The sequence below is a fragment of the Apis laboriosa genome, unplaced genomic scaffold (assembly GCF_014066325.1).
Source record: "Apis laboriosa isolate Shangri-la unplaced genomic scaffold, ASM1406632v1 scaffold13_cov153, whole genome shotgun sequence".
Lineage (NCBI taxonomy): Eukaryota > Metazoa > Arthropoda > Insecta > Hymenoptera > Apidae > Apis > Apis laboriosa.
In genome coordinates this window covers 1,762,950-1,780,793 of record NW_025221370.1, presented here as the reverse complement: position 1 = coordinate 1,780,793, position 17,844 = coordinate 1,762,950, and the positions used below count along the sequence as shown (strand labels likewise).

General features: G+C 47.8%; 1 protein-coding gene across 3 annotated transcripts in view; it reads right to left on the bottom strand.

Moving 5' to 3' along the window:
• LOC122721088 (Krueppel-like factor 3) overlaps positions 1–17,844 on the bottom strand; it is a 241,667-nt gene that overhangs the window by 58,530 nt on the left and 165,293 nt on the right. The gene's annotated exons all lie outside the window — the stretch shown is intronic.

Here is a 17,844-nt window from a genome sequence, read left to right as displayed (position 1 = left end):
TCCTTTCGCAGCGGGAACGAACGGGTATGGAAAAAAAGGAGAGAGAAAGGGAACAATCGGCGGTGGTCCGCACGCTCGTGCTCGAGAGGCGGAGCAGAGAGTTCGTGACGACGGTTAATTATCGTACATCATTATGATAAAAGCGGGGAATAATCCGGTGACACGCGAGGCGAGGCCAAGTTTTGCATCGTCTTCGAACCGGAAGCGCGTTGACGCGCCAACGTCACAGTCGATAAATATCGGCCCATGGCGGTGTGCACCACTTTCTCGCCTCTCTCTCTCTCTCTCTCTCTTCTCTTCTCTTCCTCGAGGAGAAACTCGAGATCACGGGTGAATAATTATTTTCGACGGTCTCGGAGATTGTGTTTCAACGGTGTTTCCTCGACCGCGGTGCGCGTTTCTTTTCGCGTGGAAAGGATTTTTCCGTTTCTTCTACGGAAAGGAAGGGGAGAGGGAGAGAGAGAAAGGATTGGGGACGATGACATTTGTTGTACGATTTCTGAAATTTGTTTTTTCTAAGAAGTGAGAGCGCGTAAAATTCACAATCGTATTTCAACCTTTGGGAGGTTGTTCTGGCGGGGGAATGGCAAGATTGAGAGAATTTAAAAGGATTCCGTTATCCACGGTATTATCGAGGCAAATTTACAGTGAGCCAGATTTATCTGGCGTCGGTAGAGTTCCGAATTTCTACGCGGCGAAAAGAAAGCTCCGCAGCAAGATAAAAGATCGTAGCCGACGAGTTTCGAGAAAGAGGTCGATCGCGCTTGCAAAATTTAAAGTCGAGATCCTCGATAATCTTTATCGATTGCGCCTAATTGCTTCGACTTGCGGCAACAACAAACGCGTGAAAAATGTTGCGATTTCGAATAATTTCTTTTTTCCCCCCCGATCTCACGATCGATTTCGTTCGACGGAAATCCACGTTTTCCAACGTTGTACAAAAGCATCGTGATTACATCACTCGTAATTACGGGTGTATAATTACAATTCGAGGCAACGGTGGACAAGCCGGCGAATTAATGGCCGGTCCTGGCCGAGCTCGATTGTCGTTTACAAGATTCAACGATCGTGTTCCGAAACTCAATAATTCCCGATAAGATCTCGCGGCAACCGAGTGGCAGAATACGTTCCGGAGAGGAGAGCCGGTGGGCGATGGGCGTAGCTGCCGAAATCGTCGTAATTTGCAGCCTTTGGCGTACACGCATGCGAATACGTGGCGAAGGGGAGGGGAAAAAGAAATTAAAAAAAAAAAAAAAAAGAAAGAAAGAAAGAAAGAGAAGAAGGGAAAAAGGAATAAGTAAAAAAAATAAAAAAAGAGCCGATGCGACGTCGCCTCTCTCGATTACACGTTTTCTCTGCCCCGTTATCTGTATACAGGATGCTTTAAAAATTAATCCTAAACGAACAAAAATTAAGAAAAAAATCCCCTGTAATGTAAAATTATTAAATTATCGTCTTACCCACGATTTGTCTCGACATATTTACACACGAGGGAATATAAACAATTGCGGCGTTCGCTCGAATTCGATCGAGTTGTTATTAAATTGAAAGGACGGAGGAGAGGAAATATAAACAAATTCGTTTGTATACATCGTATACGAAGCTACGAGCAGAGTCGCAGTCGTATGTGCGCGAGGCGAGCGCGAACGTCGTCTCGGTATCGGTGCGCGCGTAATAAGGGGAGATATTTCTTTTTTTCCCCTCCCCCTCCCCTCTTCTTTTCTTTTTCTCCGTTTTTTCGAAACGCCTCGCGGCGACCGATCCGGGACGCGGCTCGCGGATCTTTCCGTAACGCGCGCGAACCGGTTCGCTTAACTGCGCCCGTAACACGTATGCTCGCTGGCAAACGTCTTATTTATCTGACATTGCCGGTTAATTGCGGAGGTAACCGATGATAATATTAATATTTGCTCTGGTAAGATTCTACCCTCGAGCTACTTTGTACGAACGAGGGGAACGAGGTGATATCTCTATCGCCGGTTAACTCTTGGATTATATATATATACATATATGTATATATATATATAGTGTACGCTTGGCCTGAACTTGAAAATTAATGGTCGCCGGCTCGTCATAGAATTATAATACGCGTGTAGCGCGTAGTTATACACGTTCGGATTCTTATATAATGTATAGCGCGTAACGTGAAGCGGTTCGGGACGAGAAAGACGATACGATATCTCGATTCGTAACCGTTTATTAAAAAGCGATAAAGACGAGGCTTGCACGGATAATTCGCGGATATGATTAACTTCTCGTGGATGATACGAGGGAGGGAGGGGAGGGGGAGGGGGCAAGCCAATATTTCGATACGTTTCGGTGATTCTTTTTTTTTTTTTTTTTTTTTTTTTACACGCGTATTAAATACGAAGGAAGAGAAAGAATGACGATATTACGATTATGAACGGGGGGGAGGGGGGGGGGGAGGGGACAACAACGCAAACAACAATTTTCGAGCCTGATTTAACGCAATCTCGTAAATTTCTTTACAAAACCAACATTTTTGCACTCGAACGGCTCCTTTCGCGCTTTCACAAAAAGAGAGAGAGAGAGAGAGAGAGAGAGAGAAAAGAGGGAAAAAAGGATAAGAGACACGACGATCGATCGTAGATGGAAGGACAGATAAACCTATAATTATTACTCGCGTTGGAAAAAAAAGAAGGACGGTTAATTGACTTATCGGGTCCACCTTGCGACTTCCTTTTTTTTTTCCCTCCCTCCTTTTTTTCTTCTGTCCTTCTCACGTCAATATCAAGGAATATAACGCGGAAAGCGGAGTGGCAAAACCGGCCAACTCTTTTTTTCTCTCCACTCTCGGTGAAGGTTGATCGATCGTTATTCCGTGCGAAACGGGATCCCCGATGGGGGATCGATGCGTGAAATTAGCCCCCAGTGTAATGCAAAGATACCACGATATTATTTCGTTACTTAAATTACGCCCTCTTTCTCTCCCCCTCTCTCTCTATCCTTAAATAATAATCGATACGCGCATTATTTTAAGAGGGCCACGGCTCTTAATAATCGGTCACCGGGGCCCGGATAAATGCTTAATTCGCGACATAATGTCGTGAAATTTAGCCTCGCGTTAACGAGCATCGCGAATCGAGCCGTGAACACGATTTCGAAGGGAAACCGAGCGTGGAATCGAAGTGAAAGAAAGAAAGAAGGCGTGATAGAACGTAAGTAAAAATTTCCAAATTCGTCGCACGAACGTTTCGAGAGAAACGGATTCGAGAGTAATTTTTTTAGAGAGTCCAACGATCGTTTTTCTTTTTTTTTTTTTTCTTTTCTTTCTTTTTAATAACAAACCGTGCAATTCACTTTCGCTTGGACGACGTTCGGACCGGTCCCGATCATACAATCGAAGAAATCAATTAACGTCGAGGAAGGAGCGCGCGCCGGATCCCGAGTCGCTGATTCATTGCGGAGGCGCTAATTGATAGTAAAACTACTACTAGAAATGAATAACCGATCCTAATCGATCAATCGTTACCACCGGCTAATACTCGATCCACGGGAGCGCGATATTTCACGAAAGCGTTCGAGAATCGAGAACACGTATATATATATATATATATTATATGTATATATGTACGATGCGACTCGAGCGACTTTGTACGACTCGAGCAAATGGCTCGCTAGCGTGATGAAAACGGATACCCGTCCCGTCTAAAAATGAAATTCTCCCGTTCGGATGAAGGATGGTCTCGCTCCGTTATTAATGGGTTGACACCTTTAGAAAGCGCCTCGATTTTGAAACGTACGAAACGTGGCAGGGGAACGAGAACTCGAAACCGATTAAACGCGAGCAAAAACGTGTTGACACCTTTGACTTGGAATAATTACTCGAAGGAACGAGAGCATCGTACGCGAGCGATTAATTAATTAAATACACGATGTATATAAAATATTATAATCGGTTATTTGTAATTTTAATTCCCGTGAAGGAGAGTGTAATGGAAATATATTATATATATATACATATATTTATTTTATCCGAAATGGAGAGATAAAAATCTCGAGAATCCGTGTGTACAAATTACGTGCGTATCGGTTACGCTCGTTGCTTTTCCGCTAGTAAAAGTTTCGAAACGCGAGGTCACACGAGGGGGAGGAGGAGGAGGAGGAACGAGTGGCGCGCGAGTCTATGGGGACGCATGCATGTAAAGATCCCGTTTCGCGATAAAACGAAATAACAAGTCGACAGAGAGTGGTAATCCGGTTAATCGATCGCTCGCAGATAATAGATAATGTCGGTGATCCGTTCTAGGTGGTCCCGGGAACCGCGCTGCGATCCGAGGTAAATGATGCGTGTAATGGCTGTCAACGGGCCTAAACGGGTTAAGATCTTGCACATCTTCATTCGTTATTGATGCTCCGGCCAGCCGGTTTCAACGGGTTTGCTAATTAGAACAATTACGCGATAACTTTCCCCTTATCCTCGATCGATCTTTGTTACAACGATTCCATTTATATTCTTTTCGCAAAAAAAAGAAAAAAAAGAATCTCGACATCGCGTCACTCGATGATAATCACTCTTGCTCTTGATTAAATTCATCGTTATCGCAAATTTATCGATATTCGCATTCCACGAAATCTGGTCCGCGACGAAATCTATCCAAACCCGCCTATCGGAAAAGGAAGGATGGTTGGAAGCGATGGAGGATCGAGGAACGAACACCACGAAGGTGAAAAGAGCCCTTCCCTAGGAGAACTCGAGGAATCCGAGCGCGAGATATCTAGTATACGGGTGGAAGAAACGCGAGTAACCCTCGTAAGAAGGAGAAGAAAGAGAAAGAAAGCGAGAGAGAATCCGTGCGTTCGGATCGGGTTTAACCGAGAATCTCTCCTCTCTCGTTGTTCCGATCGATCGTTAGGTATTGGCGCTCTCGAACCGCCTCCGTTTCCCACAAGTGGCGCGGTCGTCACGCCACGAAACACACCGCCTCTCCTCCTGACAACAACGACGAACGCAGCCTCCTTATGGGGTTGCACGGCCACGGTCAATTTGCGTCTAGCACAAGTCACGGGGTGCCTTCGTGCGTCCGGAGCCGACGTCATAGCTGGCGCATAGAAATGTCAGGGACGGCGAAGCGCGCGTAAAATAAGATGTAGCGTCGCTGATAACAAGCGGCCTACCCTACCCCCTTCCCTCCTTTTCCCTCTTCGCAGGCTTCCGCCGCCGCCGCCGCCGCGAAACGCAGCGCGAGGAGGAAAGGAAGAGGGATAAAAGGCGCGGTGGACGGGGAGGAGTCGAACGATCTGATAGCGCGGCCTGAAGCCGGGAGAGGAACCGCCACAGGTCCTTCTACAGACTCCTTCTACGAGGAGTCGTTGGCTGCCGCTTTCCTCTCGCTGCTGCCGCTCCTCTTCTGCTACCGTCTTCTGCTTCCCTCGTGTATCCCTTCCTTCCTTCCTTCCTTCCTTCTCTCGTTCGCCGCGTTCCCCCCTTTCACCACCCCCCCCTCCCTCGTCGAACAGGGTCGAGCTTGTAAATTTGTGCTCGCCTCCCCTGATAAAGGCACAAAAGGGCCGCCGTTTCGCCGCCGCCATTTGCATAATGCGTGGCGGCAGCGGAACGTGGATACGGCTCCGGCTTCGGCGCCGATGTGATGACTGATTTAAGGGATGGCCGGTCGCTAATGATTATCCCGCCGGTTAAATGAAGGATCGGGTGAAAACGCGCGAAGATATCCGTCCCTCACGTTCTTACGAATACTTGAAAAAGGGGAACTCGATCGCTTCTCGCTTCGCTTTATGAGAAAAGAAACGAGATTTTCGGAGACAAAGGATATTACACTTCATCGTCGACAAAAACCTGTCACACTTCGATCACACTTCTCCCCTCCCCTCTCCTCCCGAGACTTCGCATATCCGCGGGCGATCCGAGTAGAGGAAAGCGATCCTCGGCCGAGTTTTCGAAGCTCGAAGACGAGATCATCTTCGGGAGATGTAATTCAGGCCGACGACGAGTAAAGAAGGCCCGAGGAAGGAAGCGAAAAGTTACGTCTGTCGGAGGGGAGGGAGGGACGTTCGTCGCCGAGTGGAAACGTATGGAGAGGGGAGGGGGCAAGAGTTGCTCTCTTCCACTCTTACGAGTGGAAGACTTTCTTCCCCCCCTCCGATTCGATCGATGATATTCGCGAGTCGGCGCACGTTTCTTCCATTACAGCCACGTCGTAAATAAGATGCGACGACGCTGAGAGAAATTATCGCCGGGCATCCACGTTTCTTTTCTTTTGCCTCCTCTCCCCTCCCGTGGAAAGCGGTCGTGCATCGCAAGGCAAGATTTCGATAACGTGGTCCCCTCTTTTACGCACGGTTTACACGGTGCAAATTGGGGACGCGGTGGGTTCACGTTGCGCATTGCGAGAGAGTGTCGCGAAAAAATCAAAGTTACTTTCATGGTCTACTTTATTATCCCCCCGTGGGATTAATCGCCCGCGTTTTTTCCTCTACGGGGATCGTTCGATGTGTAGGACACGTCGTTGGGACGGAATCGATACGGTCGAATTCTCGAAGAATTTGTAAGGTGAAAGTCGGCAAGAAGCTCGTTTCGAATTACGATCTTACGAAAAAACGTGTCTCGTTGTAACGGTCGGGGCATCGTCGCTTCGCGATTGATTCACTTCGAAACTGTACGGAGAAGGGGAGGGGGGAAGAAATATCGGGAGAAAAAAAACGTAGACGAGGAGTTGTGTGACGCTCCGTCAGGAGTTTTAATTCAACTAAGAATTTTTCACTTAGCCGGTGCTAATCGCGTTGTCAAGAATCTCCTCGGACGCAGGCATTCGAATGCAATGTTTCCTCCTACCATATAAAATGGTATAAAGCAACGCCCTCTAATAATCATAAAGTACCGAGAATGCGTAACCGCACGATCTTGCCGCGTAAAAATCAGCCCCTTCCCCCTCCCCTTCCTATGGTTGGCCATTCATAACCAGTTGCGCGCGGCATTCATTATCGGTCGAAGCCGGGATAGAAAGTGGCTGCGTTTCGCGTATATAATGCGCGTTTCTCGCTTCCCTTCTACGTGCGAGTTAGAGGCCCTTTTCAGTTTTCGAGGCAACCTCAGACGCGTTCGAGGCCACGACCAATCGATATTCCACGGACGATTCCGAGGTTGGAACGCACGTTCATCCGCGTGACTCGAGAGAATTCTTTTCTTCGCTTCGAAACGCGACCTTTCAACCCTGGTTCCGTTCGAACGAAGATTAGCCAATTGATATTCCGAGACGATGTTGGTACTCGCCGCTGGATGGATCTTGCGTTAGTTTACGCACACGTGTTCTCTCTCCGCTTCTTCTCTCTTTTCACCTCTGAAAATCCTCTTCAACCCTTGGGTTCCGTTCGAAACCAAATGGAAAGCAGATTCAACCGAGCCAGATATATACATCGAGGAATCAGTTCAGAATTTCGTACTTTTATCTTTCAATCGTCGGTGATGAGAAAAGTTACTCCTCTCGCGTCGCTGGAATTGGAATAATTAATTAGAAGAGGACGAGGGGATTTATATCGGAATATGCTCTCTCTCTCTACGGGGACGTTTGAATGGGCATGTAAGACAGTCGTAACTTCGGAATCGGAACCAAGTCGGCACTGGAAAAGAGAAGGCGAGGGTGTTTTACGAGCAAAAGGCAACCCACGAGCGTCTTCCTCCTCCTTCGCGTTTCTCGCTTCCTCTCTCCTCTCTCTCTCTCTCGTTTCCACACCCGCGTCCCTGAACGAACGCCCGTTCCACCGAGGCAACTCTCGTTAGCCGGCTTCTCCTCGCACGCATTGTTAGATTAATTAATAGGATATAATGGGCGTTCTCGCGGCGATCGTTGTCTTCCCTTTGGAAACTCGGCATCTCGTGCACGCGGTGCCCCCTCTCCTCCAACCAACGTTGCAACTGTTGGTTTTGCAAACCGCTCTTCTGCCGTATATTTATAAACGTTGATTCTCCTCGTTTCCGCTCTTTTTTCTCCCTTTCCTCTCTTTCTCCGCTCGAGGGAATTGGAGGGTGCGAGAACGACAACGCGTTACGCTTCGAGGAAAGAGTTTTCGTTTTCCCGGGGAAGGAAAAATGGAAAGACAACGTCCACTAACGAGTGTTAAATAGTTCCTAAAGGGAGGAGTGCATCGAGTCACGAGAGGAGGACGAAAACCGATGAGATCGGTCGGCTCATCGCGTTTCGTGGCAGTGCCGGCACGCGCGACGCACGGTGCCCCGGGTGTATAAATACGATCTCGCATGCAACGTGGTTCATTATGCCCGCAGCAAATCGCTCTGGTTCACGTTTCAAAACTCGCGTGGATACGACCAATCCGATCGTCTAACGAGCGCCCTCCTTCCTTACCCGATGGTCATTATCGAAGGGAGGGCGGTCGTTAAAACCCCTCCCTTTTTCGAATTGCAAACTCAATCGTCGCCTCGTTGGAAAGCTAGTAATCGCGCCCGGAATTAATCGATTTCACCCCGTGAAATGGATCTTCCTATCGATGAACCCAGATCGAATAACTCCTTTGCTCCTTGGATTCGATTTTCGTTTATTTCGTAAACGAGGGAATTGATTCTTGAAACGAGAAAAAGAAGAGGAAAAGAAAGAATCGTCTGGAATAATAATCTCGAGGGGAGGGATTCGTTAAAAGGGATTTAGCATGGTGGCCCAGAGGTGACGTTTAAATTAATATGGAGCGGAAACGGGTCGAAACGGGTTGAAACTTTAAGAGCGGCGGTCAAACGGTTTATATATGCGTTTATCGAGCGTAATGCGTCATAATTAAATGAAGCGCGTTTACATGTGGACGCGGCGATAATAGACGTCGGGTGAAGAACGCGATCCTCGCCTCGTTCCGCTCGAGAATCACGCCCGAGGGAAACTCGGCGGGGCCCACCGCGGCTCGTTGCGTATATATATACGTATATGTATATGTATATGTGTATTGGACTCGTGGAATCGTGGTAAACGGGCGTGAAGCCACGATCGAAGGAACGAGATTGCCTTACCTCGATCGAAAACGATACCCACCACGGATTACGTACGGATCGAGATCGTAACTTCACCCCGAGGACTTTACTCCCGCGGAGGGGATCGTTGTTCCACCCGATTCCGATGTACACTGTGTATTCCACACTGGATGGATTGAATTACCAACCGTTTCGCGCCGCGCGAGTTGTTGCAGGATAAAAGGGAGGGGAGGGAAATTGTTGGATCATTTTTTTTTCTCTTTCTCTCTTTCTCTCTTTCTCTCTCTCTCTTGGTATTTACGCGGATGTATTTATGCGGATCGTTACGACGGAGTGGGTATGTAACAAGCGGAAGAAATAGGATTTCGAGGGAATTGTATCATTAGGCGTGCTCCAAGATAAATAACGAGAAGATTATTACAGGGAAGAGAAAGGGAGGGGGGTAAGGCTCGAGGAATGTTAGCGGCTATCCAACGTTTGAGGATGATCGACGATATTATTGTGGATTATTATATCAGAATGAAGGTGAAAAGGGAGAAAATAGATTTCGACGAGGGAATTTTATAGCTATGTGGTATTATATCCAAGCAAAGTTGCGTTCGAATCGATTCTTCCTCTCTCTTTTCTCCATTACATTACCCGTGCTGTTCGTAAACGAACAACAGATCGCTCGATCAACGATTCGAGCTCTTTAAGCTTAGGACGAGTGAATTTCTCGAAATCGGTGGAATATCGGGGACAGTGGGCGTAAACAACGTCGTCGATAATGAAAACGTTCGGACAATTATATCGCTGTAATATATATCAATGGCGTCGAAGTTAACGAATCGAGCAATTATCGTTCCAGCCAGTATCCCAGGCTAGATAAAATTGCCCTCGCGATGTGACTTTTTCCCTAGGCGTTCGCATTCGTTGCGTGTTTCCCGCACGATAACATCCGCTGAAAATCCTCGCGATCCCTTTCCCGGCGAGAGGAAAGAAAAGGAAAAGCCTGGATCGTTGTAGCGCGATAAAAGTATCGACAGTCGATTAACGGACGTTTGCGTGACAAAGGGCGAAACGAATTGTAATCGCGACGCAGCTGCGCCGATTAATCATAATAGGAGAGAAGCGAGGTCTCCTGGACGGATAACAGTACCTTGTATCGAGAAGGAAGAAAGAAAGGCGCGGAGAGACGTTGGCGATCGGACTGCGCGACGCGTACCTGTCGAGCACCTGTTTCCGTAATTACGATCTCCTTAAGATCCGTATCGGAGGCCGCATCAACGGCGAGTATTATATCGTGGCGAGGCACGTTAAGCGTGGATCGATTAGGAAAACGATAGAGCCGGGTGCGTGCCTCCTTATTTCCCCGACGTTTCCAATTAACGGGTTTCCAATTTTCGAGCCAAGTGAAAATTGTCGGGGATAAAATAAAAACTCGCGCCAAACTATCGATCTACTGCTAATTTTATTTTCAATTTTTACTCGATTTTATTCGAATCGTTCGAGAAAAGGAGAGGGAAATAATTAAAAAATTTCCTGTTTCAATTCTATTCTTCCGCTTACCAGAGAATTCCCGTCTTTTTCCCCCTTTTCACGAATCACCTTGGTCACGATTATCCGTAGAGGCAGGCATTTCCCAGGGGCGATAAGGATCGCGTGAGTTACGTTGCGAAGCCGCGTTAACGAACGGCCGCGTAACAGTGGGGGCCGAATCGCATCGGGTTGGATTTGAGAAGAGCGCGCGCGGAAAAGGGCGCGGGACGCGCGGCTTGTGACGGCCCGTGTTGGCGAACGATGGAAAATGACGACGTGGAACGCGGTGTGTGTCTCGTTAGCCCGAAGGGCTCGAGATGCGGTATCTGCCGTTACTTATTGCCCATTGTCCGGGAACCGCGGCGAGTGTCTCTCCCCCTTGCGCTCGGTGAAAAAGCTATTAGCCGCGGCGAGCCTCTCTCCTCGCGATTAGGGGGAAGAGCCTCGCCAATTTTCCTTCTGACAGCTCGGACACGTTTTCGAGATTCTCGATAGCGATTCTTCCCCCGGCGTTAATTGAACCCGAGATACCTTTTCTCCATAGGGAACGGATTCTCGATCTTTCTTTCTTTTTTCTTTTTTTTTTTTCCCTCTCGTTCCAAACGCGTTCCATTCGTAGATCCATTCCGTTCCGGAGATGAATCGTTCGAACTTCGAGGCTACCTGGCACGGATCGAACGACACGGGTATAGATAGATAGATAGATAGATAGATAGGTAGGTAGGTAGAGGAGCCATCTTTGGAAAATCTCGAACCAATGTAAGAAACCGCTCCTCATTCGTACTCGATCGTCGAGACATCTTCTTTGAAACGTGAAGAGGCTAATAATCGGCCCTCCCCTTCTTTCTCTTCCTCCTCTCGCCGTCCCTGGATCGAGTGGAAGGCAACAAGAACGCCCTGTTTAACCCGCTCCGATTTTTTCCGGGTAGCTAAATGGAAGAACGGTGTTAGCGGTGGAAGCGGGCCGCGCACGGTGGTTATAGGCTATATATATATGTATATATGTATATGTATATACACGCGTGTGGAACGACAAAAGGGACGACGAGACGCGGGCTTCCGCCCGTGCCTCTTATCGTTCTCTCCAACCGATCCAACCGTTAGATCTCTTTCATACAGAGATACCCGCGCTTTGGCCTTTGCCTTCTTCCACCTCGACCTCTCCCCTCCTCTCCCCCTCCTCCCAAGATTTACGAATAGCTTCGTCCCACCCACACGAGACACCCACTTCGGAACAAGTTTTCAACCTTCCGGCGATCCCCGGCTTATTGTTTGCCCCGTTCTTCCAAACCATTCCTCCTTTCAAAAAAAGTGTATTCTTCCCCTCCTCTTCGCAGTCGGATGGAGCGAACGCGTGCCATGTGTTGTGGCGATGAGCCCCAAAGTTTTATTCGTCAGAGATTTTTCGAGGTCGCTTCGTGGGTGTTTCCGTGAGAATAGAAATTGCACGCAAGAATAGAGTATTTCTTTCGCGGTTATGCGTTAAGAAATAAAACGTGGAAGTATTCGTAAGATTGTCTCCTCGAGAGTAAGTTCCTCGAGCATGGCAGCCGTGTTAGTTAGAGGTGCAAATTGAGATAGACATCGTTGCGCTGTCTGAACATTAGCAAACCAAATATATTCAATACCAGGCAAACGTAACTAATACTTGGCTGAATGACCACCTGGGACTGCGTACGGTGTCTCGTCGGTTAACGATCTCGACGATCGATCCTACTCGAGAGAGAGAGAGAGAGAGAGAAACGAGAGAGTTTTACACGCGAAGAGACGCGCCGAGGCATCGACCTTTCGACGTTAATTGAAAAAAACTTAACACCCCCTCTCCTCTCGAGCCACGAATCGTGGACAATACCGGCTTATAACCTTTATTCGCGATTACGATCTGACGTTATGCGGTTGCGATATTATCCGAAGGGGGGGGGGGATTCGGGATTTAATTTTCCCGACTATTCGGTATTGGCGTCGTTTTAATTAAAGATCATCGGGTCGATCGATCGGTTGAGAAGAGCAGCCCTCCCCTCGAGGGAGGGGAATAATTAGCGTGTACGGTGGGAAACCGGTGACGTGAGTCGACACATTCCACGGTGGAACGATGGAAGAGGATTATCCGTCCGGTTTTTAACTGATAATGTATTGTCGGGGGAACAATGAGCTGCGAAGGAGTGATTTAAAAGCGTGTATATATACATACATATACACACACACACACACACACAAACACATCTCTCCTCCTCTCTGTCGTGAGTCACGTGTCGATAGACGAGATACACCTGCGCAAGATCGAGGATCTTTCCTTATGCGTTTTATAGCGGATTATTTGCCGCATTGTGTAGGTCGATTCTCATTAATTCCGCGCGGACGCGGCCTCGTCGATGCTGCTCGTTGGTCGGTTAATGACGAAGTCGAGGCAGGAGACAGGAGGCGCGCGGAGATCTGCTGGCTCCATCGATTCTCTCGATGGAAGATCAAAGAGCAAAGCGTGTCCCAAGGTGGCAAGGTTAATTGCCTCCAATTACTCCCCCCCCCCCAATTTCTTTCGATCCATCTACCCTCCCCTTTCGAAATTTTTCGAAACGCTCCCTTTCGCGATGCAAATTCTTCGAGCGTGGATAATCGAACGCGTCGCCAGCTCGAGAGCTCGAGCGAGTAACTCTCCCTACTGGCTGGATCTAGACGCGGATACGTTTAAAATTGCATTTCTCCGGTTCTGCTGCACCGGCTGGACTTGCTATTACCGCCAGGTATCGTCCACACTATCGGCTCCCACACGGGGCCCGATCACTCCGCAATCGGCTTTGCGACGACGACCACGACGACGACCACGACGCCTCTCTACACCTGCGAGCTTATCTCCTGCGGTTGCTCTCTATTTCTTCGATCTTCCTTCTTCGCAACGTTTCCACGGAGGAAACGAGAGGATGGAGAAGCGAGGATAGAGGAAGGAAGATGGGAAAGAGAGAGAGAGTGAGGAGGGGGATGCCGTGGAAGCGGTGTCGTTTATTCCCATTTAAGTAGAGTCAAGGTGACGGGACGTTGCGCACACAAATCAGTCAACCCTCGTGGCGAAGGCCCCGTCCAATCCATCTCGATGAAATCACCCTCTTCGGGTCCTTCTCGATCGTGCGCGCCTCCTCGCCTCCTCGCCTCCTGTGTATCCGAGGCGAAACACACCGTGAGAAAACCGATCGCCATCGAGCGGTATCGAGCTTTGCTATGCATAAGTACCTGGATTTTCTTTCTTTTTCTCTTCTTTTTTTCTTTTCTTTTTTTTTTTTTTTTTTTTTCGTTAAGAACGTCGATTTCTTCGATCGCAGTCGGACAATGATCTTGCGTCAGTCGCTATTTTTGAACGCGCTCCGATTCCGAGCACCGAGGTCGAGATCGAGATCGATACGAACGAGTGCTTGCACGCCGATCGAGAGGTCTCGAAGAGGAAGAGGTTTCTTTCGTCGAGAAATAACTCAACTTCAGCTTCTGAAAAGTTTCAGCTTCTGAAAATTGCGGTCGTCGAAAGCGCTCGAGCCAAAAGCCCCATCGTCTCGTATCGAAGAAATTCTCCGTAACGCGAAGCGTTTATTTGCCGTTCAGTTGCAATAAACGTAATTCAGGGGACACGCCACCTCGAGGACGCATCTTCGTTTACGAAGCGAGAAGAGGAGGAAGAGGGGGAAAAAAAAGAAAAAAAAAAAGAAAAGAAAAGATGGAGTCGCGTTAACGGCGGCGAGCGTTTATCTCCGACTCCCCATAAAACGAGATATCTCTCCCTGAGTGGCCGTTTTTGTTCCTCGCCTCCTTTCCCCACCTCCTATCAATTCTCCGCCAATTCCACCTGCCCAAACGTTAATGGATCGACGTAATTCAACCCGTCACCGGATGTCGCTCGTTACACGCATGGGGCGTCGTGCCGATTATCGTGTCGCGTTAATTAAAAATGCAGGTTGGTGCAAATGGCGCGACGCGAGAAAGCTGATATCAAGGCGATTATACGGTGGGAGGTGGTCGATCCTGGTCCGGTTTTTTCCTGGCTCGTTTTATGTAAATACCCGGCCCGGATTTGTCGCGAGAAAGAAATTATTTAAAGAGGGGGAAAGAGGGAGGAGGAAAAACAAAAAATATAGAAAATATTCCTCAAACTCGATAGGTTCGTTCCTTTTTTATTCCCCGTTTTATCTCTGCAACTATCGAAAACACTTTTAATATACAATAACGCAAAATTTTACCACCGTAAACCACGGTGAACGGGGAGCGTATATCGGAAGCGAGGAGGAATAAAGGTGGCGGAATACACCGAAAAGTATCTCCTGTGGACGGGCGAACAGCCTCGAAATGGGATACCCGTGTACCCGCTACTCGTGAAGATAAAAGAAGCATCGGTTGACCGAGTAACGTAACACACATACACACACATATATGCGCCGCCTTTCCGTGGAACCTCCTTCCTCCTGGAAGAAGGAGGAAGGCAGTTAACGGGCTAATTACACTCGTAAAGATTAATTAGATTAACGGTAACCTATCGGAGGGGGGGTTTCCTATCGTTCCAAGTATTATTCGTCACGTCGAAAGCAAAAGAATGCGGCATGCTTTCCCGTATCTTAAGTATCTCTTATCTTTCGAATACTTTTCGCGCGACGAAAGTGTGTATAATCGTAATGGTAATCGTAATGGTAATCGTAATGATAACGAGCGATGACGGCGAATGCGTAATTGTGAGACTGGGAGGGAAGGGGAGGCACGAAATTTTCTTCTGTCTTTTCGACCCCCCTCTGTAATGGATTTTTAATATCCCGATTAAATCGGTACGTCGATTCGTTTAAGCGAAACGATTTCTTCTTTTTTTTTTTTTTTACTTGCAGCCAAAGACGACAACTCGATAATTCGACTATTCCAAAACGAAAAAAAGGAATCGATTGTGAATAATTTTTTCAACTACGAAACCTACCTACCTACTTTTTATTATAAATTTTTACCAGTGAGAAAAAAAAATCCTGTGACGCATCGCCGATGAAACAACAACACCGTCGATCCTAATCGTAATTCGCTGCTCGATGCGGGAAGCGTGTCGAGGAACGGCTTTCTCCTCGAATCGGTCGATATCAATTAAAGAGGCCGCGACGAGCGACGAGCGTTAAACGAGTGCAGCGAAGCGACAAGCGAGCGGCTGATTACAAGCCGCGCTGCTATACCTAATGATAGCCAGGCTAATACGCCTAATGCAACGTAACGCGCGGAATTACAGGCTGCGCCGGTCGCGGTATAGGTGTCGCGTGTAATACGGTTGCACCGCCCGGAGGAGCGAGGAGTGAAAATGCTCGACGCGAGTGAAGAAAAGAAAAAAAGAAGCAGGGAAGGAAGGAAGGAAGGAAGGAAGGAAGGAAAGGAGAGGAGTGAAGCGAAAGGAGGAGAAGGAAGGTGTAGAATTCGAGCGATTCAAACGCTCTGGGGCGCCCTCGTGGAATGCCTCGATCGGATCTTCACCTCGAGTCGAATCACTCCGCCCATTCGTGTCGTCGAGAGAAGATAATAATTCAGAGATACGGGCAACGTTAAATACGGTGATTACGATGGTATTTAGATGAAGGAGCGAGGAATTCTCGTGCAAATCGAATCGAAGGTGAGGGTAATCGACGCGCTTCCGATTGGTGGGTTCGAAGATGTCCGATCCGAGGGAATAATTGGAAATGGGTGGGCGCGTCGTGCGTCGTCAACGTGCGTGTCGATCATCACGCGATGATGAAATGCCGCGAGAGATGGGAATGCCGGCGATTTTGCGAAATAACGGAGGAGGAGGAAAGACATGGTGGATGGTTTCGCAACCATGTTGTTATTATTTAAAGCGCGCGATAACGTTGTTGTTGAAAATTGCAATGTCAACGTGTCGGTTTCTCGATAATGATTGAACGAGAGGAGGAGGAGGAGGAGGAGGAGGGATCGACGTGGCGGGGAGTTGTCAATCACGAGGCGTAATAAACACCAGTCGTAGATCTCCGGAACGTTAATTATACAGAACGTCGCTCCTGTTTTCGCTTTATTACTTGGATATCGGGCGGCACGAAATTATTCCGTGTCAATTAGCGTGATTTAGAAGGCAGCCACCGCGTACGAGATAGACGACGCGAGCCGATACGAAATTTACGACAGGTGTCGACGAGAATGATAGCCTTGATACGGCATTTGCATTTCCACCGATACGGGGGAATTTGCATAGAAATACCGGCCCCGGCCTCGGGTTAATCCCGATCGATTATCGATCTATCATCCTTTTGTTATCGTCTCTTCGCCCCTCCATGAATTCGGAGCAACGACGAAACGATTAAATGTATACGATGATATTGCCTCTATCGTCAAGAATTGTGTCGAGTCGTTGACTCGCTTTTACGAACGCGTTATGATCGGTCACACGACGGTGGTCGGAAAAAACGATCCATTTTCGTCTTGTCTTTCGAAGGGTATTCAAAGGATACTCGGAGGATGTTCGATCGAAGCCCATCCTAGGATCTATCGTAATTCATCGCGAGAGAAAGCGGCCGATCCCCGAGACACCCGCTCCGTGATAAATCGCGAAAATTTCTCTTGGATTATGTATCCCGTAAACGTTTACGACACGATCCAAAAACAAGTTTAATATTCTTCCTTACCTTATATAACAGTTATAAATTATTCGAACGATGACGATAAATTGAATTAGTTTTTGCCATATCGCTCCGACGATCGCTCCTTCTCCTCTCGTTTAAAACGGAGAATTCTTTCTCTCGATCAAAACGAGGGCGCATTTCGCGATTGTTTCGTGGCCTTCTACCTGGCTCGAATTCGCGAAAGACCGAAATGTCGATTTTCGAGTTTTTTCTCGCAACGCAGAAACGAGTATCGTCTCCGCCTCCCTTCCATCCGAACACGCAGCTTCCGCTCGGAACGATGATCGCGCCGCGTGATCGGAATGGTAATGAAAAGCGTACGCTCGATACTTTTACCATGACCGAGAGCAAAACGCACGGCGGCACAGCCTTGTGCCAATTGCGATCGGCGCACCATCACTTTTTATCGCGACGCGATTCGGTTTCGCGAAAATTTCACGAAAATATATTCGATATCGGCTATCGATCGTCTTCGTCGCATCGACAAAAGTAGGGATTAAACGGAATTTTCCCAATTTTCCTTGTTATTATATTCGTTATATGATCGTGTCACGTATTTTTTTAAGAAACACGGATAGAATTTATATTTATTTTGAGATATATATATATATATATATATATGGCTGACCCGTGCAGGATACCTCTACTTGCCACTCCAGCCTTTTAACTCTCTCTCTTTCTATCCGTTTCTTTAACCATCCTAAACCAATCGGCAACGTAGCAATGGATTCACGGCGTGAC